Source organism: Talpa europaea (genome assembly GCF_964194135.1).
Source record: "Talpa europaea genome assembly, chromosome: 2".
Lineage (NCBI taxonomy): Eukaryota > Metazoa > Chordata > Mammalia > Eulipotyphla > Talpidae > Talpa > Talpa europaea.
Genome location: NC_140068.1, coordinates 63,131,529 through 63,157,969, shown reverse-complemented (window position 1 = coordinate 63,157,969; position 26,441 = coordinate 63,131,529).

Genomic DNA, 26,441 nt, shown 5'->3' with positions numbered 1-26,441 from the left:
TTTTAGTTTCAATTTCATTTATTTCTGCTTTGGTTTTTATTATTTCTTTTCTTCTACTGGTTTTGGGGTTTTTTTGTTGTTCTTTTTCTAGATCGTTGAGCTTCGAGATTAGGTTGTTTCTTTGAGTTCTTTCTTGTTTTTTGATGTGAGCTTCTATTGCTATATATTTTCCTCTTATTACTGCTTTTGCTGCATCCCATACATTTAGGATATTGGTGTCCTCCTTGTCATTCAATTCAAAGAATTTTTTAATTTCTTCTTTGATCTCCTCGTTAGTCCAGTGGTCTTCCAGTAGTGTGGCTTTTAATCTCCATGAGGTAGGATAGTTCCTTGCCTTCTTTTTATGATTTATTTCTAGTTTGATGCCTTCGTGGTCAGAAAAGATGGTTGGTATGATTTCAATCTTGGTGTATCTGTTGATGTTTGTCTTGTGCCCAGTATGTGATCGATCCTGGAGAATGATCCGTGTGCGCTTGAGAAAAATGTGTACTCCATTTTTTTTGGGTTTAGTGTTCTATAGATGTCTGTTAAGCCCAAATGCTCTAGGTCCTTATTTAGAGCTTTAGTTTCTTTACTTATTTTTTGTCTTGTTGATCTATCCATTGTTGATAGTGGTGTGTTGAAGTCTCCCACTACGTATGTGTTTTCTCTGATGTCTGTTTTCAGAGAGGACAACAGTTGTCTGATATATTTTGGTGCTCTTTCGTTTGGTGAGTATATGTTAATGAGTGTTATTTCTTCTTGAAGTATTGTCCCCTTGATCATAATGTAGTGACCATTGGGGTCTCTTTTTATTTTTTTGAGTTTGAAGTCTGTTTTATCTGATATAAGTATAGCTGTTCCTGCTTTCTTTTTTGGCCCATTTGCTTGTAGGATTGTTTTCCATCCTTTAACTTTGAGCCTATTTTTATCTTTTGTAGCTAAATGTGTTTCCTGGAGACAGCAAAAGGTTGGGTTTTGTTTCTTAATCCAGGCTGCAACTCTGTGTCTTTTTATTGAAGAGTTTAGTCCATTTACATTTAGAGCAATATTGATATGTTAGCATCTGTATTTGCCATTATGTTTGTCTTTCCTTTGATTTTATTTATTTATTCTTTTAATAATTTTTTTTTTGTCTTCTTTCGTTGTTATTCGTCCCTCTGAGGTTCTGGCTTTAGGATTCCTTGTAGTATTTTTTGGAGTGGGGGTTTAGTCGCAATGAAATTCCGGAGTTTCTCTTTGTCTGGGAAGGTCCATATTCTTTCTTCATGGAGGAAAGAGAGCTTTGCGGGTTAGAGTATTCTTGGTTGGCATCTGTTTTCTTGGAGTCTGTTGACTATGTCCCTCCACTCTCTCCTTGCCCGTAGTGTTTCTTCAGAGAAGTCTGATGTCAGCCTGATTGGTTTTCCTTTGAATGTTATCTGTTTCTTCCCTCTTGTCAGCTTCATTATTTTTTCCTTGTCCTGGATTCTTGTGAGCTTTACTATTATGTGCCTTGCTGTATTTTTCCTTTCGTCATGGAAGTTTGGTGTTCTTCTTGCTTCTTGTATATCAATTTTCAGCTCCTTGTTCGCATTTGGGAAGTTCTCTTCAATTATATCCATGAATATTTTCTCTGTCCCTACATCTCTCTCCTCTCCTTCTGGAATTCCTATAACTCTTATATTTCCTTTCCTCATGGAGTCAGATAGTTCCCGAAGTCTTTCTTCATTCTTTTTCCTTCGTACTTCTCTTTCCTTTTCTGTTTTGGTTCTTTTTATTTCTGTGTCTTCAAGATTACTTACTCGTTCTTCCATTTCATCTATTCTGCTTTCATTGCTTTTCCCAGAGTTCTTTAGTTCCTCCATTAATTCTTTGATCTCCTGCATTTCTTTTACTTCCCTCTTTAGGGACTCAATTTCCTTCTTCTGATCTATCACTTTTTTAATCATGGCAATTTTAAATTCTCTTTCTGGAAGGCTCAGAAGTTCTTCCAAGTTGCTGTTGTTGCAATCTGGGGAGTGGTTTTCTTTTTGTGGTGTGCTTCTTTCCTGAGGAGTTGTTAGGTTGCGTGTGGTTCTTCTACTCCCTACTGTCTGTTTTCTAATTTGTCGTATGCGTTGGGACACTGTGTTTCTCGGACTGACTGGCATCTTGGGTGAACTTCTCCGTTCCCATCTGGCTCTTCCAGGAGCCATCTCTGTCTTCTGGGGGAGCTTTCTGCTGGTTTTAGGCAGTTTTTACTGAAGAAATGTCCCTGTTCTAAAATGGCGAAGCGGGATGCAGTCCCTGCGCCTCCGGTTTCAGGCACACTCTTCTGCGCACCCGGTCTGCCCCGGACGTGGGTGCCTGCTCCCTCTGTGGGCTCAGACTGCTGGTCGGAAGGGGCCTGGCGTGGGCTAACTTCCCGGCTGGCCACTGGGTCCTCCAGAAGCCTTCTGCCCTTTTCAAGCAGTCTTAAGAAATTTCCTGTTCTATGGGGTGTTAGTGACTTTTTTTTCCTGGTCGCTAGGTGGCGCCAGAGATCTCTCCTATTGTCCTTGGGGGGCTGTTTTTCGCCTCCCCCCACCCCGTGGGACAGGGAACAGAGCGGGAATGGTAGGGTACACCTCAACAGCTTTGGGGTGCTGTGTCTGCCTTGTGCCCCACCGTCGTGGAGAACCCACGCCCCGAATTTTCGTGCCCCGGGTCTCAGTTCAAAGCCCTCAGTTCCAGGACGTGGGCTGTAGCCCAGTTCAGTGGCACGGGAATGGCGCCTTTTGCACCCCGCTCCCGTGCCTGGGCGCCTGGTTCCTGCTTACTCAGGGAGGGACCTTCACCTCAGTGAGGACCTCTGCACGTCTCCCCGTAAGCCTAGGTTGCAGGCGCGGGGACCTGGGCAGCCACGATCCTGGTCTGCACTTGCTTTTCAAGCGCGCCCAGCGCGCCGCTTTTCCGCGGAAGCTTACCGGCAGCCCAGGCTGTGTGCGCATCTCCCGGGGTCTTTGTTCTTCTCTAATGGCGCCTGGAGCCGTTCGCTCACCGCCGCGGCGAATCCTGCAGGGTTCGCCTCAGCTCCCGTTCACGGGGTGTGGTGGCTGCACTAGTTCCTTTCCACTCACAGTCCTGCTTGCTGCGTCGTTTGTTCTTGTTGGCCGTTTTGGTTTGTTGTTTTCCTCCTCTCTGCAGGTCGGAGAGTGCCGCCTCTGTGGGCGGGGGAGGGGAGCAGGGTTCTGCGCTTCCCTCCCTTCTAGTCCTCTTTTATGGCCACTTTCTTCTTCGGGTAGTTTGCTGTAGTCACCCGTTTATCTTCCGTGTCCCAGTTCTCACTGGGACCTGCCACTTTTCCTCCCTATTAACTTTTTTTAATGGGAGATCTTACTCGCAGCGTCTCCTCGCCGCCATGTTGCTCCGCCCCTACACTCTACTTAGACATTTTAAATGCACAAAGTGGTTGGAAAATTTTTCCCTTGGAAAGATTCTGTAACACAGAAAGTTTAAAATTGGATTCGCCTTGAAAAACTAAATCCAAACAGTGCTGTGTACAGATATAAAAAAGTCCATCTGGCCACATTGGGGGAAAAGGACAACAACAGTATGCAAACAGTCTGGTAGGGAGTGAAGGAGAGTAGGGACTTCAGGCTTCATCATAGTTTGGAAAGACAGGGCCTTGACCTGACCTTGGGGCCTGCAGGCTGCCAAGCAGTAACACTGAGGGGGAGATCCAGACTTACTTAGACACGGTTCAGTTGGAGACAGCTTGACCTATTATTTCTGTTAAAGGAAAGAAAAGCTGTGAGCCATTCTAAACCACTTTAGACCGGACAAATTTCTAAAAATTATTTAAATATATGTTACTGTTTTGAAATAGATGAGGACTGATTGAGATAGACTTTAAACATAGAGAAACCTCATTTTTGGAAGAAGAAATGAAAGGGAAATTCATAAATCATCTTTAAAATATATTACATTTGCGAGATTAGAAATGAACAATAACTGAGTCTATGGCCTAGTTGATTGTCAGGGGTTCTTTATTTCAGATCTTTTTGGTGAGGTCATCTGAATATGGTCATAGAAATGGGGGAGAAAGAATTAAAGTAATATGATTGCCTCTGGAGTTTGAGTGCTTTATATTTTTCTCCATAAAAAGAGTCAAAAATTAAAAAAAGAGTAACTGTATCATGATCTTTAATGCCTACTACTTCAATGTCCCCCTTATGATGACTTATGCTTCATAGATAATTGTGTTATGGTATCTGCTAAAGTACCAGTTATGTTATCTGTTAAAGTACCAACTGTAGGCTGAACAGGGAACATGGAATGGCCTGGTGTGAGAACTCTCCTGTGCAATAATAGAAACTAGTAAGTTCTCCCAAATATTTGCTATATTTATAGAAGACAAAGAAAAAGATGACACACTAACTGTCCACTTGCTATCTCAGCAAATGCCACTGCTCTGTAAGATCTAAAAGAATCTAACAAGGACGTCTGAGTTAATGTGGAATCAATAATATTGGCATGTAGGGAGTGAATAAATCTAGTTTACACAACAGAAAAACTACATAGAAAACCTCTAGGATTGAGTCTCAAAATATGTAGTTATTAACCAGTAAGATAACGAGAAGGAAGGAGAATAGTGTAGTTGAGACATGGAGACACTGTATTTAGAAAACAGCAAAAGGAAGATGAAGTGTGATGCTTGAAAGCAAAAAGGAGAAAGATATATGAAATAATGGAGAAACTTTCATTCTATTTTAAGAATTTTAAGGAAATTTATACTTAGTGTTCATAATTTTCTCAGTGATGCAAGAAGCAAGGTTCATCTCCTGAGATAGGGAAAAGTGCTTTGAAGAGAATGGTGAATTCCTGGATGGGTACTACAGAAATAGCAGTGGTGTGTTGTGAAAAGACAGAGTGTGCTGAGGATGAATCACAGATATGCGCAGATTTAAATTACTCTGGTATGTATCCCTCTCCAGGGGGATCAGTCAGCCTTTTCTGCATGAACACTCTTTTACTTCTGGGAACTGATTGGATGCCCATGGTTTTGATTATTATTTTCCTACAGATTTGGTTTTAGTTTCTTGGATTGTATTTCTTCAGATGTTAATATTTTCACTGAATTTTTCCTTCTTATTAACTTGATTGAAGGCCTCCCTGGTGGTGCAGTGGTCAAAGTCTCAATGCTATCAAGCTATCTCCAGCCACTGCAGCATGAAATATTGACTATTTCTTCCAATTAATTTTTATTTCATCAAAACACTTCATGAGTTTCTATCAGCTCAAATATACTATTTGTTGTAGATATTGAGGGTTAAATGGTATAGGTTATATTTAATATAGAAAAATAGGAAAATGTCAACAAGATGGCTTAGAGAAGAACCTAGAATTCTGGTAAAGCAAGAAAAATAGTTGGTATCAATGATTATTCAAAGTTATATTAAAGTTCATCACATTTTGTGAGCCAAATTGTCTTCATTTTAAGTTTCTTTTTCTCTAGAAATATTTATTACCACATCTGGTAGTTATTTTTTTTGTATGTTCTGTTGGATTTGTATCAGTCTATAATTTATTCTTAGAAGTTGTCTAATACAATTGGGAGGGGTTTTTAAAAATAATGACTATAATTCAAAAAGTATTTTGATGAAATAAAATATAATTGAAAGCAATAGGCAATATGTAAAGTGATTTGGGGATAAACTGTACATTAATTGATTGATGAAAAAAACTGGAATTGTTGGGTTTCCCTGGTGGCACAAGGGATTAAGACACAGCATTATGAAGCTATCAGCAGCCACTACAGCACAAGTTTGATCCCCAGCCATAGAGCTAACCCACATGGCACAGCAGAACTCTCCTGTATTGCCACTGCTCCCCTCAGCAGTGTATTTCAGTCAGTCTGCCTGTTCTGCTCCCAACTGTCTCTGGTCAATCTTCTCATCCCCCACATCTCTAACCTGTACCCCAGCTCTTGTAGGCATAAATAAATAAATCTTTAAAAAAAAATTCTAAAACAACAAACTTTGACTTAATAAAATTGCTTAACTTCATTCACTCTGACTCTAAAAAAATGAGAAAATCTCACAAAAATCTCTGGTTATAAGTTAAAAGAATTTTGATTCATCTCAAAAATATACTATTTTTTCTTTTTGTTTAATTAAAGCTTTCTTGGGTTAGTATGAGATGGAGAAATTAGATAATATGACCACAATTGGTTACCACATTAAGTTGGTAATGGAGATGTGATACATTTTTATTTATTTTTTATAGATGAATTTATTTATACAAGCACTGGGGTACAGGCCGGAGGCATGGGAGGGTAAGAGCATTCACCAGAGACAGAGCAGGGAGCAGAACAGGCAGAAAGACCAAAGTACACTGCTGAGGGGAGCAGCGGATGAGGCAGGAGTGGTCTGCTGAGCCATGTGGGAATCTCCCTGGCTGGCCAGGAATCGAACCAGTGCTACAGAGGCTGCTGAAAGCTTCACAGCGCAGCACTCAACCCACTGCACCACCGGGGAGGCCCACTTTTTTATTATTGAATCAATGAGAAGTACATCAACATGAAATACATGTGAATAATAAAGAAAAAAACACACCACTGATACATTCCAGTGACTATTTTCTTTTTTACAGAAGATGTTTACTGTGGAAAATAGAGCTATAATTGAAAATCCTCCCCTTGCTAGTGGACAGTTTAGTATCAACTGGGCACAGAAAGAGGATGTTCCTATTATCTACAAAATCCCTAGTAATTAAAATACCTAAAGATTATCATGTTTTATTTTCCCTAAGTATTCCCCACAAAATATTACTCCATATACTTGCCAACCTTAATACATTAATAAACCTTTCCTCCTAATGAACACATTATCTCCATGGATACTGTTCTTTGAAAGACTTCAAGAAAGTGATGCTGGACAGTGACTAAAAAAATTGTCTTTGGAAATGAATCAACTCTATAAATAATGCTATAAGACAGCCAAAGGACTTTTGCATCTAACAGTAAATAATAACTCATGTTTTCAGTACGGCAAGCCAGTACTATGTTCTATGAGCAAAGTTCTGAAGTTGTATGTACTTATTCTTTTTTTTTTTATTTTTTTTTATAAAGGCATGCTTTATTTATTTGTTTGCTGGTTTGTTTGTTTGTTTGGTTTATACAAGCACTGGGTACAGTCAGAAGCGCGGGAGGGTGAGAGAATTCACCAGAGCCAGAGTGGGGAGCAGAGCAGGCAGAAGGACCGAAGTACACTGCTGAGGGGAGCAGTGGGCGGCAGGAGAGGTCTGCACGCCATGTGGGACCCTCCTCTGGTGGCCGGGGAGCAGCTGGGGATCGAACCGGTGCCGCAGAGGCCGCGGGCAGCTTCGCAACCCAGCACTCAACCACTGCGCCACCGGGGAGGCCCCCAGTATGTACTTATTCTTGAAGATATTATTTTTTTTTCTATTGAGAAGCTCTAAAGTATTCATTTTTAGTAGATCTCTTCAGTACAAAAGAAAAAGGAAAATTATAGAAGAGGGATTGTTTATTGTGTTGAAGAAAAGAATTTGAGACTCGCACTCCTTTATATATACCATTGTGTCAGCCTGCACAGGGCTGTTTCACTATCGATTCGGACAGATGGATAAAGACAGTGCCAGAGCCCTTGGTGGATTTTTCAGGTTTTAATTCACTCAGGGAACCAAGTCCCAGGCACACCAGGCAGGGAAGGAGGAAGACAAGGGCAAGGAAAGGAGGTCTGGAAAACAGGCAGGCAACCAAGCCTCTCAGTCACCAGTGACTATGCATTTCTCTGTGCTCTCTGGTGTTCTCTCTCACGAGGCGTCTTGTGGCCTTGCCTCCTCTGTAATCACACCACTCATTCTCTCACTGCTGTTGCTGCTGCCTCCACTTTTATCCCTACCTCTAGACTCAGGTGTGCACTTACACATGTGTACACACCCATCCTCCAAGTGTCCACAATTAGGCACACATGCCCAGCGCCCACATTTCCAAATGCCTTCTGCATTAACACAATCAAGGCGATAGCCACAGGTGATAGCCACAGAGGCTGGTAGTATAAAAAGCTTGATTAATTCATGTACCCTGCAATACACCTATTGTCTCCAAAATACTTCAATTGAGGTCATTTTGTTATGTTTGTAATTCTTTGTTACTCTTCACATGTTCCTTATTGTGTTGACTTTAAAAACCAAAATGAAATAAACTATCAGGACTACATCAAATGAAAAAGCTGTGTGGAGATCTCTCAACCTGCTAAAGATGGAGCTTCCATATGATCCAGCAGTTCCAGTCTGAGGTATTTACCCAAAGGACACAGAAACATTAATTCAAAAGGGCAACTGCACTCCTATGTTTATAGCAGCACTATTTACAGTAGCTAAGCTATGGAAACAACCCAAATGCCAAAAAATAGATGACGGGATCAAGAAGATGTGGTACATATACACAATGGAATATTACTCAGCAATAAAAAATAGACAAACTCATGCGATTTGTAGCAACATGGATGGAGTTGGAAGGGATCATGCTCAGTGAAATAAGCTATCATATGATTCAGCAATCCTACTTCTAGTTATCTATCCAAAGAATATGAAATCTTTAACTTGCAGAAGTCATAGGCACTGCAATGTTTATTAAAGCATTAGTTACAATAGCTAAACTATGGAACTAACCTTTGGGCCCAATATACCAGACTAGATAAAGATATGGTATATACACACAATGAATTACTATTCAGCTATTAAAAAAAAGGATGAATCTTGCCATTTGCAAACAAAATGGAAGGAACTTGAAGGAATTATGGGACGCAAAATAAGTCAGAAAGAGAAAGCCAAATACTCGATTATATATATATGCATATATATACACACACATATATATCATGATATATATATTTATATCTCATCATTAAGGCATGAATACCTTTGATATATATAAATCATCCAGTATTTGGCAGATGAACAGACACTACAAAATAAAGATATACCAGTGGACATCAACCACAGAACTGAGGTTACCAGAGGGAAGACAGGAGGTGGAAGCAATCATAGCGGGGGTCTAATGGATGATGGTGTATGCTTTTCTAAAAATAAAAATTAAAAAGCCAAATTGCCAAAAAAAACTTTGAAGCTTTAGCAACAGAAATGTACAATTTGAATGTTCTGCTTGGTTTCAAAGAGGTAAAACAAAGTTCAGCAGAACCTCAATAGGGTGCGGAGGAAGAATCTTTTTTTTTTTTGTTCATTTGGGTTATCGGCAGAACATAGTTCCTTATAGTTATAGAACTGAGATCCTATTTTCTTGCTGCTCACCTGCTGAAGATTGTGCCTGTTTCTAGAAGATTCCTGAATTCTTTGCTCCATAACTTCTTCCATCTTTGGAGCCACTCCTTCCTTCGTCTCACTCTTATTTGACCCATCTGAGAAAGTTCCTTTGCTTTTAAGACCTCTTGTGATTATACTGGGCTCATGAGATAATCACCCTATTCATTTTCCATATTCTTTATCACATCTGCAAAATACCTTTTGAAGTGTAAGGTAACACAATCACAGATTCTGAGGATTAAGGCATGAATACCTTTGGGAACCATTTTATAGTTACTAAATAAATAATTTTGTCCTTTCAGGATTAGTGCCCTTTGTGTTCCAAGAACTGCTCATTCTCTGTTATCACATTTTTTAATGACATATTAATTTTATAGTTTTATCTTTTATATTTCACATTTATCACAGCATCATTTGTTGATAAGACTTTCCTTATGCAGTAGAGGTTGGTGTTTTGTCACTGATCCATTTACTGTGTATGTATAGGTACATTTCTGGACCAGGCATTATGAATATTCCAAAATTACATTAAATTTAGAGTTATTGATTCTTAATTTACAGGTATTCTGACTCATCAAAATTTTCTTCTCTGTCTGGATGTGAATTTGTCTATTCTATACTGTTTTGATCTGTGGGGAAAAACAATTTTTACTTCCTTGTAACAGTTTGCCTTTTTTTGGACATTTGGGTTATTTTCATATATATATAATATGTATGTGATATAATGTCATATCATTGACAATTCATATTGTTTTAAATTATTTAAAGAAAGCTGTTTTTAAAATATTGCTAGAACATACAGTTCTGCAGATAAAATATTTCTCCCATTTCTGAAAAGGAAATCAATTTAGGTTTTATATCACTGAGCTGTGGAACTACATTTGCTTAGATGTAATACTAATAGCACCGCTTTTATTTTATTTACATTTTAAAAGGGCAGGTTTATTAGGAAAAGGAAAAAGAAAAAGAGCGGTACCTGCATAGTCACAGGTGGGCAGGAGAGCTGCATCTTGCCAGCTAATAGCGTGGCTTTTAAATATGTGTTCTGACCAAGCAGAGGAAGATTGTTAGAGATAACCTCCTACACCCACACACACATAGACCTGGAGCTCAGCTTTGTTCTGAAAGCTTTATATTCTATTCACCAAAGGATTAGATGATATTTCTGGAAAGAAAACGAGGTTTGATGCTATTTAGTTTCAAGAGAAAAGAACTGACTCTTTGCTGGAGGATAATTTGCCCAAGATTTAGCGACTAAGTTTTCTGGTTTCTTAGAAATCAGAGACTGTGCACTGCTCATAGTTAGGGCTGCTATATTGTATCATTCCAGAAAGGGTCTATTTACATAGAATATAAAGTGAAAGTGTCCCTATAGTGTTGTCATCAGGACCCCTGGCTCATGCTGATGCTTTCAGAAATACCTAAACAGATTTGCTACTATGACTCTGATCTTGACAGAAATGATGAGGATTAAAAGGCTATCATGCAGTCAGTGATGTAGATCATCTACAGAGTCTGTCCAGACAGCAATGTCAGATACAAAACTGACAGCATCATTATTTAGCGACAAACAAACCCTAAACTAAGAATGGTCACTATGTTTTGATAACAAAAATATTCTTTCCCCTTATTTTCTTACAAGTTTTAAGGTGCTCAGTGGTTTGGTGTTTGAGGATAAACCAAGGGAGGGGATAGCAACTAGGCAAAAAAAAGAAAAAAAAAGATATAGAACTTGTTGCTCTCACAGAAAGTGAGAAATTAAAATGAAAATATTTAATTAATAAAGAAGTCATTGATGTAGAACTTATATTTATTGAAATCATACAATTCATATCATATTTGGTTTTAATTTTGTTTTTGTCCTAAGTTCTATATTGTTAGTTGTTTCCTATTAATTTATGTTGTCATGCTTTGAAATTCAAAAGCATATTTCATAACATGGATATAGCATTTTATTTAATCACCTATTAAATTTTAATAGTTGTCAAATTATCTTTAAGAACTATTAGATTGAATTGTTCTACCATCCATCAGTGTTTGGCAGTGGTACTTACATTACATCTGTCAGAGCTGATTCATCTTGTGTAAAAACTCTTAACTTGACAGGTAAAAATGGCAATGATTGCTTTTTTCCTTAATTAATTTTAAAGAAGAGTTTTCTCTAGGAAACGGTTTCATTTGTCAAACATTGGGATCATTTTTGCATAATTTTACCCAATTGTAAAAATCCCAATTCAAATGAGAGCTCATCCAAGTTACTTTTAAAATACCAACTATTATGTTTTAATATTTCATTAACTTCAACCCACTCCTAACTACTTTATAAATATGTTTTTGGCACAAAGGCCTGGGAATTCACCAGAAATATTCTCATTTTACATCATTTTTGCTAAGAGTTAGAATTCTATTAATTCAATCCATGAAGCACACATAGATTTTCCTAAAGTGCAGTGCTATGTTATCCTGCTTATCTCTCTGGAGTGATCTACACCAGCTATTGAAGCCAAAAGAGGATTCTGAGTATGTCTTGGTATACCTTGAGTCTGGGCCCCCACTTTCCGAATAGTTCTCTTATTCAATAAATTTGTGGTAAATATATGTTTGCATCTGCTTGAATGTTTGGATCTGCTTCTTCTAGTGTTGGGGTCAGATTCAGCATAGTCATACTCAGTGAAACTCAGACATGACAATAAAAATTAACTGGACAAAAAAATATATTTACTTAACGCCTGTTAAGTAATGCTAAAAGATGTGCAAAATATGCATCAACTATTGTTGAAAATCACTTTCTTATGGTTTATTCTCTCTCTGATAGCTAGTTCCAAAATCTTTCTCTAACTCTAATCTATTTCCCCTTAAGTTGTTCTAAATTTAGATGTCCAAGCTGTGCATCAGTTATCTACTGCCATGAAAATGTGGCAAAGCAACAACCACAAATATGAGCAATACATATTTTTAGTTCACAAACTGAGAACTTCATTTGATTTGAGATGGGCTCATACATGCATGCAATGTTAGCAATAAGTCAGTCAAGCAGCTCTGCTGACTTTGGCTGGGTTTGTTCACATGCTGGAATTGACTGGCTACTTGATCTATAATCATCTTGACAGGGATGGCTGAGGGATAAGTTTTATTATACAGGTCTCAAGGATTAATAGTTTCTCAGCATGTTCTTTTCATGTAGTAGCCCAAGATAAGAACTTTTAAGCCAATTGCACATGTGTTTTTCAATTATGTGATATAATAATCTCCACATAAATTTATTTCTATGAAATTATCATCTTTACTGATTGCCAAAACAAATTTTCTTATCCAAGTTAACATATTTATATTTAACTTCTGCTATAACTGCAAAATAACTTAGAGCTGCACATAATAATTTCACTGTAGTAACTATATTGATCTAAATTTTTGACTTTTTTAATTTATTTTTTTATTTGAGTTAATATCAGTTTACATTATTATTTCTTTTTTAGATGTATAGGATCTCCCCATTCAGGTATTGTTATTATACCACACCCACCACCAAAGCACCCACAATCCATCTACATAGTACTTTGTGTTCCCTCTGTACTTTGTTCTTGCTCCTCTCCCTCCCCTCTACTAGCCAATGTTCTATAATCAACTTTCTAGGGTTTTTTGTTAGCTTGACTTTACCCAATCTTTTGTCTGGTATCTCCATATTACACATATGAGTGCCACCATCCACTATTTATCTTTCTCCTGACTTATTTTGCTTAGCATATTCCTCTCCAGTTCTATCCATGTTGTCACAAATGGCTGAAGTTCACTTTTTGATGGCTGAGTAGTATTCCACTGTGTATGTACACCACATCTTTCCAATCCACAGTGTATTTAGGCACTTACATTGTTTCCATAGTTTGACTATTGTGAACAATGCTACAATGAACCTAGGGGTGCAGTTGTCCTTCAAATTTGTATATTCATTTTTGTTGGATGGATACTTAGGAGTGAAATTGATGAGTTATATGGGATCCATCTTTATTATTTTGAAAAATCTCCATACTGCTTTCCATAGGGCCCGAACAAGTCTACATGCTCACATTAAACTAAAAAGCTTCTGTACAGCAAATGTGACTGCCAACAAAACAAAAAGACACCCTGCTGAATGAAAGAAAATATTTGCTCACCATACATCTGACAAGGGACTGATATTTTTCTTTTCCACATAATATTTTTTCTATCTTCACAATTTTCTTTAATATATTCTTTATTATGTCACCTTAAACCATTTATGAACTAATAGAATGAGAAATTCTGTAATAAATAGTAATCTTCAAGGAAACTCACATCTGTTTAGGACATACAATTATCCCCAGATAATGAATGTAGTACACTGATCTAAGAAATTCTAAGAAAAGTAAAATCAGGTAATGAGCAGTTTTTAAAAGGACAGCTGGAAATCATTTTTAATACAAAAATATTGCCATACTTTTTTGTGTTTAGGTAAAGTTCATAGTCAGCACATTCTGTCAAGTGTCTGAATACATTAGGAAATAAAGATGGCAAACCGTTATGAAAACTAAATTTCTGGTTTTTTGGAACATGTATTTTCTATCTTATAACGTAAATCTATATGGAAAATGTTATGGAAATATATGTGGAAAAATGCATGACCTGTTGACATGAATGTTTAAACCTATAGTTGTGATAAACTCTCTGCAGTGTGGGTCACACAGACTTTGCAAGTCTTAAGTCCATGTCTGTGTTTTTATGTGGGATTTTTCTCAACCCATTTCTATGGGTTAACAGTCAAAATTTAAAATCTCTGTACAAAGAAACTTTAGAACTAGCACCGTAAATATTAGAATGCTCACAGTTTCCTTTCAATTGGCCTCTTAATGAGTGAGCCAGGCTTATAGCCATGGTGTACCTAAAAAAAAAAAAATGATTACCTTAGGTATGCATCAAACTATGAATCGATAGAGGGATATCATTTTGTTTTTAAAGGCAGTCAAGTTTATGAATGCTTCTTTAGAAATTCTCTTAGAGATAGTAAATCACCATATTTGACATATTTTCCACACTCCAGTAAGCTTTTATTAAACTAGGGATTCCAATAGCACATGTAAAAATTCCTATTTCTATATCCATACGAGTACTTTCTTGGTTTGTAATATAAAAAAAAAATCACTGAGAAACAGATGTTTATGATTATCTTTTTCTAGAGAACATGTGCCTCTGGGTATGCTAAGTGCAGCTCAGGTCTCAGTGTACTATGTGGACTGGTTACTGTGTCTGCACAAGGGATTTTATTTGAAAATATTTGCTTGAAATATTTTTAAATTAAAAAATATAATTTTTTTGTGGAAAAATTAACCATGTCTTTATCAAGCAGACATTCTTTTGCAATAGTATCCACTGTGTGAAGTTGCTGAATTTCCAGTGTAAGCAATCTTTTTTCAGCAGCTAGGTATACATTTCTTATTTTCAAACCTTCAAGTGTAACATATAAATTTAAGTGCAGAACACATAAAAATATAGTTGAATGAATTAACTGCACTGCACTGCTATTTTTTGAAAAAAGTATGAAGTGAATAAATCATTTGGTTGCAAAAGTCCCTGATAGTTCAGAAATACTCTATGAATGAATTTCAATCACCTCAAGAAAACCAATCTAGAGGTGGCTGGGTTTGGCTCTAGTAGAGGATTTAGATATGCAGGTTTGCAACAGAGTCTGATCCCATTTTTTATGTTTGCTATCAGCGTTCAGGTGCCACATTCCCTGCTCCCTTCTGTGGCCCTAGTGTTTAAGCTTTGCAATGTACAATGGCCACATAAGAACTCTCATAGTAACTACCATAAAACCCCACACCAGTGACTCCTTTCTGCCCTCTCAGCCATTTTCAATCCTATTTTACAGACAATCACATTCCCAGAAAGCCTCATTTTGTGAGTAATAAACCCATCATAATCTGTTGGTTCGTATGTGGTTTTATCAGCCTGGACAGTAAAACCAAGTTTGGAAATGAGGATCCCTTCCTCCTTGTGAGGTGACTACAACATGTTTCATTACACATTTTATCTCTGATTTGGAGACTGAAATTTATTTATTTATTTATTTATTTATTTATTTATTTATTTCCTCCTTTACTTGAACAGAACAATTAAAAGTAAATGCACAGATGTTAATAATCTGGAGGAATCATTAACACTTTATAAAAGTTTATTTTGCATGTACATTTTAATAGCATAGTCATCTTCAAGCAGTTTCTAATTCTTTTGTGAACCACAAACTTCTATCACACTATCAATATATTAGAAGTTGTTGGCTCCTTTCTCTTGGTAGCTCATCTTCCTCATTTCAAAGTTTCCATTTATAGTTCTTATTGCAGGCCCTCCTGCAATAAGCCATCAGTGAGGGTCCCAAATGGCGCACAGACCTTTCCTGCTGCGCCCGCTGCTCCCCTCAGCAGTGTGCTTAGTCAGTCTGCCTGCTCTGCTCCCTCCTCTGGCTCTGGTGAATTCTCTCATCCTCCCGCACTTCTGCCAGTGCTTGTATAAATATTAAAAAAAAATAATAATTCTTTGAGGACAGCAATGATCAGAAGTCTTTGATCATTATTATCTCCAGTGCCAAGAAAAATAAAAAGGAAGAGAAATATGTGGTATTTATCCATATATAGCTACTGTAAGGATATTTTTATATTACTTCATTATATCATTTTTTTTCTTTTAACAGATATGAAAATTAACTATCCAGAGGTCATCTAATTTATCCAAGTTCACAGTGATATGAAAACAAATAGTAAGTTTGGTTCAACTCCTGCCAGTAGATTTTCATTTTTATTTATTTTCTTTTTTAAAGATTTATTTTTATTTATTTATGCATACAAGAACTGTGATGTAGGCCAGAGATGTGGGGGCGGGGGTGGTGAGAGGATTCACCAGAGACAGAATGCGGACCAGAACAGGCAGATCTACTGAAATACACTGCTAAGGGGAGCAGTAGACAAGACAGGAGAGGTCTGCTGCGCCATGTGGTTTAGCTCCTCACCAGGGATCAAACTCATGCCACAATGGCTAGAGATAGTTTGAGAGCACTCAGCCTTCAACCCCTGCACCACCAAGGAGGACCCCATTTTTATTTATTTTCTTAAAGTAATACCTATAAGAAAAATAAGCTACCAATTGCACATTCTCAATTTGTATCCTCTCTAGTAATTAATTTTGTTGTGTCCTACAAAGATAAAATTTCCCCTCTGAATGAAAACAGACCTAAAGCCTTCATTGTTAACTCAAAATTTGTGTGGATTTCCTACGATGGCTTAACTCATACTTTTTTTTCAGAATTTAGTTAAATTTATTTTAAAAAAAAGTCTGAGTTACACTCCTCACTTGAGAGTAAGCTACTTTAGAATAATTGGATATTACATTAATTTAATCTGCCCATTTGGCGATGTTAGCCAAATGTTATATATATCATTATTTGAAAATAATAGTATTGTGTTCTGAAACACATTATCCCTAAATACTTTAGTTTACTCCCAAATATTAGGAAAAGAGCAGTAGCTTATTTTTCCTTATCAAACAAATATCTACCATGAAACTTTTCATGGTTTATATAAAGTAAGAAAACTGAATTAAAAAATTAACAATGTTGTTCCTAAGAATGTTAAACCTGTCACAAAGAATGACAAGTTTCATAAAAGGATGTCTAAAATTTTAATACAACTTTTGAAATGCAACTTCTCAATCTTGTCATCTGCTTGAGCAGTTCATTGTGACTATTTCACTGGGGGATGACACACTAAGTCATATAATATTATAATATAACTAACCATCCAAAAATTAGTTATCAGCAATTATGGTGAATTAATTTATTTCCCTTTTGAACTTACATAACACGAACTATTTCCATATGCTAGGAGAGTATGTTTACTATGCATACTGAAAAACATCAACATGGGCACCCCTTGACAAAATTTGTATTAGAAAACAATAAACAATATATTAAACAACAGAGAATTAGGTTATCCCCAAAGCCCAGTAATGACTATCCTCAGGAAATCCTAAGCAGTAACTTACTACATGCTATGGTGGTGGCAGCATAGGAAGTGAAGGGCAGATTGAGTTGATCTGCCCAGAAGAGAGTTAAATGACCTGTGTCCTTGATTGGGTTTCCTATGTGAAACTTCAGGGGCAGCAAGGAGCACAGTATGAGGTCAGTCAAATCAGAGACTCTGGGGAAAATCCAGAGGTTAATAGAAAGTTTGAATTATGATTGAGACCTGGGAATGAGGAGAGAATTTTTCAGGGAAAAAAAAGAAGATTTTGAGCAATCAATCATTGTAAATAACGATTTTGCATTTAGGCAGGTGGCTACAAATGAGTCTTCGTTGGTTTGGGATGACTTGAAGTATAAATGAACAAAAGTTGTGCTGTAATAATGGCACATTTAGATAGGAATACCTGACTCCAGCTGTGTCCTCTGTTACCCAGGATGCTTGTGCCTTTTACCTGTTGCCAGGAGACCACCTGAGTCCTCCCTTCCCTTCTATTTCCCCACTACTGAAATGCAAGGCTCCATACAGAGACTAAGAGCATCACCTTGGCCTGAGCTCTGTTCTGCTGCTGTGGACTGCAGAGTGAAAAACACCTCCTTCATCCTTTAAGCATGTACAGTCTCTAGGATATTAATGATCTGTTTATGCTAGTTGATTACTCACCTCTTTTCTCTCACATAATGTTGTTATTGCACAATTCTTTAGAAAACTGCCAGCAATTGGATACACTTCTTATATGCAATTTTGCCTTCTTTTGTGCCCGTCCATATTTAAATCCTCTTCTGTCTTTCGTTTCACTAAAAGTTCAGTGACATCAGTTCCACATTTACATCATAATATGGTTATGAAATTGATCCAAAATGCTTCAATTCAGAAATGAACTAATATTTGAATCTCTTCTGTCTTATTCAAATTTGTATGTGTCTCATAAACACATACAATTTTAAGTAGTTTGTTCTATTTAAGTAAAATCAAATGAGAATATTTAAATACATTCTTCAAAATCATTGTGTCATAGTCAAATTTTCATGATTTAAAAGTGACTGAATAACCACTTCTGCTGTTTTGCTATTCTTTTTTCCTAAAATAAATGGATTATTACTAAGCAATTAGAAATAATTTAAAACATTTCATATAGAAGAAAAACCATGAGCAATCATGACATATAAAGTTGGAGAAACTACCATTGGGTATTATAAAAGCCTTGGAAATATTCAAGGACTCCTTTGGCTATAGCAGTTAGAAAGTGCCAGAGATCTCATATGGCCAACCTGGTGGGAATATCAGTAAATGCTAATAAGAAGTGGCAATTCTGGATGCATCTTTAAAAGATCCCTACCCTTCATAAAATTTTGGTATTTCATCAAGTTCCTAAAATATAATAGAAATAGGAAAACCAGACTAATTTTATTAAGCAGAGGAAATTTGACTGTGAGTTTTCTCCTTGCCCTTGAATTCTTGAGTTGATCTTGGATGTCCAAGTAAAATTTCATGTCCTCCATCTTCAACCACTTAGCTTTCACAGACTGATCTCTGTGAGGATAATTCTATTAATGTCTTTCTCCATGTCAGTCATGTAATATTGGAATCATAGTGGAGAGGATTGTGCATATAAGTTCTTGACTTTTGTCTGATTTTTCCTCTCTAATTACTCAAAAGGAGTTTACTCAACTTTAAAAACACAATTTGTAACATATCCTAAAATCCAAGTCAGCATATCATTAACCTTTAAGAAAGTGTCTTTAGTGATAAACTTGTTACTTTATTAAATCCCGGCATCATGCTTGTACTTTATGGATATAATAGAATATTCAGAGTCTACCTTCATCACCTCAGAGTTTAAGCCTACACCCCAAAGATGAGAACAGCAGGCACTTTCTAAAGTGAAGTAATTATCTATGCAACAACTTGCTGAGATAAGAACACCAGTTCTGCTACCTTCAAACTCCTGAAGATGAAGTAAGAGAAGTTCTCTTTGTTGGATTTGTCAGTCAATAAGAGTGTGTTTAATGTATTTATTTGGTTCCAGAGGAAATGACAAGACTACGTACTACCTCAAGCCATTATATCAGGATCCATGTGTTTAAATTCATCATGGACTTGTATCTTGGAATTTGAGACTCATAAAAACTGATGTTTGACTCTACTGGGAGAATTTACAGGAGAGAATGCAACTGCAACTGCCACTGAGAAAACAGTGTTGAGAGATGGTTTTGCTGGAAGTGCCTATATTTTAGAATATGACAGGACAAAATTATCATGCTTTGCTTGAGATTAAATGAGTAGCCCAGATGATAAAAGACTCTGTAAAGAGAATTTCTTGATAAGAGTATAGTTTAGGGTAAATTGTAACTCTGACTAAGAGAATACACAAGATAACTGTAGCTTAAATAGGTTAATTTATTTCTCTATTTAATTGTTAGGTTAGTAGCCCACAAATGGATCAGCACTCTACAGTGTTAAAAAGCCAGGCTCCATCAATCCTTTTGTTCTACAATGTATGGTCTCAGCACAACTTGTGGCCAAAGGCGACTGCTTTAAACTTTGTAAGTTTCTACAGCAGATAACAGAAGTCAAGCAGCAGGAGGAAAACAACAACACAAAATATGAATACTTAATATCCATGAATATTTACTAAAAATTATATATGCCACACATGCATATCATTGGCATGATCACACAAAGCTGCAAGGTAGTTAGTTGATCATTTTGGAAAGAATATGCTGTCAAATACAAATGAAGGACTTCATTAATTTGACCATGACCTTCTCTCTCTATTAAGGTCATAGTTTCTATGCTTCTACATTCTGAACAGTTAGATGCAGAAAAATTATATATTGTCTTAGGAAAAATTGCAATGAGGAAATACTGAAGTCATGAGTACATTATTTAACTTAAAAGACCACATGCTCTTTCCACAGAATTGAACCTCAGATTAAGGCATCTGGCCTTGTTTTTCCCTCCAAGATTCTGACCTAAATTAAAATTTTCATGTTGCCAAACAGAAAGCTGCTGGAAACACATCTCAAAAGAACTGTTTTGTCCTCACTAAGATAAGCACTGGCTGAGTTGTGTGACAAATGGAATACATACACTCCAGAGTTAGATGCTGGCAGAAGTACCTTTCCTCTTCCTGTTTAATGTTTATTACCAAGAGTTTCAACCTGGAGCTGGTTGACACAATATCTTGATCTGGAAACATAATACAACTTAATTCTTTTTTGAAATTGGTGATGAAAATAAGAGGATGAAATTATAAGCTGTCCACTATTCAGTCAATTAATTTGTTTATAAGACTTTTACTCAACTACTTCCAGCAGGCTTTGAGGTAGTTCAGTATTCAGAATGATTTTCTACCTCTTGGCAAGAAGTGGTTTCTGGCTGAGATTCAAAGACAGTTTCATATGTCAGAAAGAGTTCATTGTGGGTATCCTGAAGGTATTACCCTAGCAATGTAACCAATCTCTATGTCAAAATAAAAACATTCCATCATTCCCATGACAATATATGACCACAGTAGCATGCTGGGGAGAGAAATTAAAACCTACCAGCAATACAGCAACCAATAGTGACATATACGATGTATTATACACAAATGTCCCATGTGTGGGATAGTAAATGAATCCCAGTGGAGTATTTTTCTACTTCAGTCTATGAATGGCAGTTTACCTTATTTCCTTTAGTTCCTGAAGGATGGGGAATCTGTCTTTTGACTCATATTGATATCTTACCTGATATGTAAACATATCCTGTCATCTCTTAATATTTTTCATAATAAATAAAACTATGTAGATCCCTCTCTGCTCCAGATTTCTCTCATATACACCCTTGTTGCATGATAAACACTCTTTTTAACATCCTCATCATCTACACTAAATACTTCATCTTCGCTTACCCTAAAAGATGGTTCCATTGAGGATTCTACTGTTCCTTGACGTTGTGTTTTTTCCTATCACATCTAACTTACTTCCAGTGAGTATGTGAGTAAATATAAGAGATTATCTTTTTTTTCTTACCTGAGTCTCTATCTATTAAATAAGTAGAATTATATCATTAAGCAAAATAAAACAATGTTATTTGAATAATATATATAGTTGTAAAGTGTAGTATTATATATATACACAGAATATATAAAAATATAACCCAAATTAAGTTATATACTATATGTTCACTTATATTTTATCTGAAGTGATACAACAAAAATAAAAACAAATCAGCATATCCCAAAGCAGAAGAGAAATTAAAATAGAAAACAAAGTTACTGCATTAAACAAACAGAAAGCAGGAAAGGAAAAACAAAAGCAATAAAAATTTAAGTACAAATAGTGTAGATTTATATTAAATAATACCATTAATTGCATTAGATATGTCTAAAACCCCCAGTTAATGAACAACTATTATAAGAATGGTTTAAAAGAAATTCATATCTCATGATATTTATAAAACACTCTTTACATATAAAGACATGATAGATTAAGAAACATAACAGTAGAGAAAGATATACCATTTATACACTAAGTATAAGAAAATTCTTTAATAGCAGATATAACAGCTTTAAATAAGAATTATTATATATAAAAAACATTTAAAAATGATAAAAGGGTCAACTTATTATTAAGATATATCCTAAATATATATGTACTTAATAGCAGATAATCAAAGACCATATGATCAAACTAAAGGAATAAATAGAAAAAATTCATAGTAATAGAGAAAGTAATAATCCTTTCTCTGTGCTTTCTGTGAGAATTAGAGATAAAACTATACATAAAATATGAAAGAGAGCATGTGAACAATATTTTCATTCAACTTCATCTAAATCATATTTATACACTTCATTCATATGTATAGAACAAGATACATTCTTTAAGAAAACTGAAGTAAATTAAAATGTAATACTGATAGGAAGAAAATTATCAATAATCTGGAAATTAAACAAACCCTCAAAAAAAACCAACTGATTAAATTAAAAAATAGGAAGAAATAAGAAATATTTAGGGCTGATAATTAATGGAAAAATATATGAAATGTGGATGTAACTAGAACAGTGATTAGAGGAAAATTCATAGCTTTTCGCAAATATATTAGGGGAAAAAGGGAGTTAAAATTAATCTAATTTTCTGCTTAACAAGCCAGGAAAAACAGCAAATATAGGAAAAGAAAGGATGCAATAATATAGCAAGAAAATCAATGAAATAGAAAACAAAAAGACAATTTATCAAAGAAAAAAAACTTCTCTTTTAAAAAGGAAAACCAAAATAATAAAATTGATTTTAAAACCTGGTAAGGATAATTAAGAAAAAAGAAACTGTCAGTCAGTATAAAAATGAAAGATAGGTAGCATTTATAGCTTTACCAGATTTTAAAAAGATAAAAATGAATATTATGAACACTTTGTGCAAACATATTAAATAAAGTATATAAACAAAATGGACAAATTTTGTGAAAAATATTAGTTAGGAAAACTAGCACAAGCACGCATAACAAATCACATTTATTTAAAAAATCTTATTTTCTCATAAAAAGCATGGAATAATGGAATAAAGAAAACTCCAATCCCAATTATTTCTCTCTAGTTAATTCTATCAAATATTCTAAAAGATACAATTAGACACACACCCTTTCAGAAAACAGAAATGGAGAAAAAATTACTTAATTTATTTTATTGAACCAGCATAGTATCGATACTAAAATCTAACAGAAACATTTGAAGGAAATTACAGATTTATATCTCTGTATGTATTCATAGACTACTACTCAGTAATACAAAAAGAACAGGCTAATAATATGCACAAATACATGGAAGCAAAACCTTAGGTTACCAAAAGAATGTAAAACAAAGGATAGAATTTCATTTAAATAAAGTTCAAGAACAGGATAATTTATTGATTTGTAATGGAAATTAGAACTGTGTCTTAGTAGGTATGAGGTAGTGGGACTAAAGGAAGAGGGCATGAGGAAAGTTTCTGGTGTGAAAAATGTTATATATCTTGATTGCAGTGTGGGATTCATTTCTTTCTTTTTTTTTTAAGATTGATTTATTTATGTATACATGAACTGGGGTATAGACCAGAGTTGTGGGGCGTGAGAGGATTCACCAGAGACAGAGCAGGGAGCAGAACAGGCAGACTGACTGAAATCCACTGCTGTGGGGAGCAGCAGGTGACACAGGAGAGGTCTGCTGTGTCATGTGGGCAGCTCCCTGGCTGGCTAGGGATCGAAATCGTGTTGCAGTGGCTGTGGATAGCTTCATTGGTTGTGTCTTAACCTCTTGTGCCATCAGGGAGCCCTGGGATTCATTTATAAAAACTTTTTTTTTTTTTATAGAGGCATGTATGTATGTATGCATTTATTTATTTATTTTTTATTTGTTTGTTTGTTTTGTTCATACATGCACTGGGCACAGTCAGAAGCGCGGGAGGGTGAGAGAATTCACCAGAGCCAGAGTGGGGAGCAGAGCAGGCAGAAGGACCGAAGTACACTGCTGAGGGGAGCAGCGGGCGGCAGGAGAGGTCTGCGCACCATGTGGAACCCTCCTCCGGTGGCCGGGGAGCAGCCAGGGATCAAACCGGCGCCGCAGAGGCCGCAGGCAGCTTCGCAACCCAGCGCTCAACTGCTGCGCCACCGGGGAGGCCCCTATAAAAACATTTTTTAATAAATTTTTATAAAACATTTAAAAAATTTTATAAAACATTCATTTATAAAAACATAAATGTATAATGGGATTAAATCTATAAAATAAAACATCTTCTGTTATAGGTTAAATACATCTAAGAAAAAGTGAGATTGCCCTCATTATTAAATAACTGTTAAGATTTTAATGATTATTAAATTTCCTGGATTTATTTTTACTCTGGATTTAGCAAATCAAAGCCAAATAGAATAAGTCTACTTTTTTTGAGTTATCAAAATTCATTGTGTACTTAGGTGGTCAAAGAAATAGATATGTGACATTATTTACCATTGAGAAATAAAGCATCAGGGCCTCCCTGGTGACGCAAGTGTTTAAGCACCATTCAGTGAAGTTATCCTCAGCCTCTGCAGCAAGAGTTCAATCCCCTGCTGGCCAAGGAGCTACCCACATGGCACAGCAGACCTCTCCAGCCTCGACTACTTCTTCCCTCAGCAGTGTATTTCAGTCAATCTGCCTGTTCTGTTCCCCACTCTGTCTCTGGTGGATCCTCCCACCCTCAGTACCTCTGGCCTGTATCCCAGTTCTTGTATGCATAAATAAATAAATCTTTTAAAAAAGAGAAGTAAAGCATCAAAATAGACTTGGATAAAGTTAAATAGAAGGGTACATGATATAGAAAAATATGATTTTAGCAAAGGACGGTATGAGAGAGAGGGAACAAAAGACATGTACTCAGAAGTACTGAGTTTGATGTAGTTTAATTCTTTACAAGCTGTGATCACAGTAGCATTTCTTCCTTTTTTCTTTGTTTTTTTCATTGTTTAGACCTTTATAATTTTTTCAAAGTATTTGTATGATGAACTAAATTAAAAAATGCAAAATTTCATGACAGTGTTTTAGTTTGACTTAGATTAAACTCAGACTAAATGATTTATGAATGAAAAAGGATGACTGTAGAACTATGCTAAAGAATTTTAAATTTAGCAGGAAAGCTAAGCACAGGATATGGTTAAGAAAATAGAATCGAGTGAGTATTTTAGGGTTTGTTTATTTTTGGCTGGTTTTAAACCAACTCTATAAAGTAGAGTGCAATATAGCATCTGAAGGTTTGTGACTGGTAGTTTCATGAGAGAAAGAAGTCTTAGAAGAGTGATTTTGGAAAAACATTCTCCCGAACTGATGAGCATAAGCATTGCCAACTACCAATTACCACTAACATTCATTTCCCTAATGATATCTTCTTCTTATTTAAAATTGTGTTAATTTTTAGTGAGGTAACATTGATTAAAAGCAGTGTATATGTAATATGATTTATGGGTACAGGTTTGCACCTTTCAGGGGAATGTTATATACTACACCCATCTCTGTAGGACCCATAATTAATTAAAAAATATTTTATACATAACTGATGAAGTTTTACATGAATATCAAAACTACTTTATAAGAATCTGATAAAAAAATCAAATGTCTTTACTGGTTATTTTATACTTGTGTTTAAGGTGTACTATCTATTATACATGTTCATATATAGGTAATTACCATGTAATTTTGAATGATGACACATTCCCTAAAGCTTGTTTAATAAAAAAGCACAAGTAACGCCAATTAAGAGTCTTTGCCACAGTTCCTGGTTATCGTCCTGACTCTCCAGAAACACAAAAATAAGTGTTACATTATCTTAGCACAGCAGAAACATAAATATTTGCATTAGTATTTTTGAATTGCAGATGTCACATACACACATTTCTCTGCAAAAAAAAGCACTCTTATCTTAGATGCACTGGATTAGGATGAAAGGCTTTCTTTTCTTAGATACACTGGATTAGGAAGAAAGAAATTTCAGTCATTTTGTAACTAAATGATTACAGAGTACAGCAAGACAGACCTCAAGAGCCCAACTTAGAATTTAAGAACAGCAATATGTTTTATTGCAGGTCAAAGTGAAAAATGGAGCAATGCATAGTGAATGAGTGAGTGAATGAAATGAAAATGTTTTCAGAGCTGACAAAGTAAAATTGCAATGACGAGGTGGCGAGGGGTTGCTGACATTTTTTTAATGACCAAGCAGCTGTGAGCCCAGAGTCATAAACAGTGACTTAAGAGTAACCCATCTTTTAGCTTCTCATAGAAACTGAAATTATCTGTGCCTTTATGCCTTTTTTTTTGGTAGCTGGTGATGTTCCATTATTATTACTATTATTAATAAAACATGCCTTCTCAAAACAACAAACTCCAACACTCCATTCCACCTTCTACAATGTTACCTTCCTAATGACATTCGGCCATTGAAGGATTTAAAACTTGGCTAGTCCTAAGGGGAAAAAAAGTTTTGCTTCTATGAAACTGTCTGTAAAGACTGGCTTTTGCCCAAGCCACAGGAACTTTAAACAGTCTGCTAGCTCAGTCGGCACAGACAGGTTCAAGAATAGGGTAGGATAAAAGCTGCTACCAGGCTTTTAATCTTGCAGGTTGCAGAAACCCTTGATTTTTCAGTTCTCATTCTCCTGAAGACA